The sequence below is a fragment of the Muntiacus reevesi genome, chromosome 1 (assembly GCF_963930625.1).
Source record: "Muntiacus reevesi chromosome 1, mMunRee1.1, whole genome shotgun sequence".
Classification (NCBI taxonomy): Eukaryota; Metazoa; Chordata; class Mammalia; order Artiodactyla; family Cervidae; genus Muntiacus; species Muntiacus reevesi.
Window position 1 is genome coordinate 39,840,580 of NC_089249.1, and position 1,488 is coordinate 39,842,067.

General features: G+C 41.3%; 1 pseudogene; it reads left to right on the forward strand.

The window, feature by feature from the left end:
* Window positions 1–396: 396 nt before the first annotated feature.
* LOC136159651 (small ribosomal subunit protein eS6 pseudogene) lies at window positions 397–1,136 on the forward strand (annotated as a pseudogene).
* Window positions 1,137–1,488: the final 352 nt, after the last annotated feature.

Consider the following 1,488-nt stretch of genomic DNA (forward strand, 5'->3'; position numbering starts at 1 on the left):
GGACAAATACTCATATCAAAGTGGACTTTGAAACAGGATACATAGAAAGACATAAATGTGCATGTGTCTATATACTAACCCACTATTAGGAATTAGAAGTCATGACACCCAAATAGCAATGAACAGAACTAGTGTCCAGATCATGGCTTCTAAATACCATTGTCAAAAGGAATGAGGACTCTTTGCAGAAGTGATTGACTTTAAGACTAGGGAAAGGAAAATACAAAATAAACCTGGAGCATCTTGTGTTCACAGAAAGTAATGAAGTACTCAAAAACAAGCAAAAAAAAAAAATTTTTTTTTTGGAAACATGTCAAAATGACACAGAAACCAACTTGAAAGAACTCCCAATGGGCTGTTTCTCGTGGCGCCTCAGAGGCTGTCGGCCACTTCAGAATGAAGCTGAACATCTCTTTCCCAGCCATTGGCTTCCAGAAGTTCATTGAAGTGGACGATGAATGAAAACTTCATACCTTCTACGAGAAGCGTATGGCCACAGAAGTTGCTGCTGACACTCTGGGTGCAGAATGGAAGCGTTATGTGGTTCGAATCAGTGGCGGGAACAATAAGCAAGGTTTCCCCATGAAGCAGGGTGTCTTGACCCATGGCCAAGTTTGCCTGCTACTGAGTAAGGGGCATTCCTGTTACAGACCAAGGAGGATTGGAGAGAGAAAGCGCAAATCTGTACGGGGTTGCATTGTGGATGCCAATCTGAGTGTTCTCAATTTGGTCATCGTGAAAAAAGGGGAGAAGGATATTCTTGGATTCACTGATACTACAGTGCCTCGTCGCCTTGGTCCCAAAAGAGCTAACAGAATCTGCAAAGTTTTCACTCTCTCTAAGCAGATGATGTCCGCCAGTATATTGTGCGAAAGCCCCTAAACAAAGATGGTAAGAAACCTAGGACTAAAGCACCCAAGATTCAGCATCTCGTGACTCCACGAGTTCTGCAAGACAAACACCAGTGTATTGCTCTGCAGAAACAGCGTACTAAGAAAAATAAAGAGGCTGCAGAATATGCTAAACTTTTGGCCAGGAGAATGAAGGAAGCCAAAGAAAAATGGCAGGAACAGATTGCCAAGAGATGGAGGCTGTCCTCTCTGAGAGCTTCTACTTCTGAGTCCAGTCAAAAATGAGATGTTCTGAGAGTAACAAATAAGATCAAACATCAAAAAAAAGAGAAAAAAAAAGAACTCCCAATGGTCTCAGCTGGAAGAAAATTATCAATAAATAATAAAATTATCCATGATTCCATAACAAAAGAGGTGTGATTAAATGTATGAATAAAGTGGAGGTGAGACAACACTTCCTTACAGAATATTCTAATTGAGAAATGTAGAAAAAATGAAGGAAAAAGAAAATGGCTACGGGAACATGAGATTAATAATTTTTCAGGCAAGATCCACTCAGCTGAGTTCAGTCGCTCAGTTGTGTCTGATTCTCTGCGACCCAGCATGCCAGGCCTCCCTATCCATCACCAACTCCTGG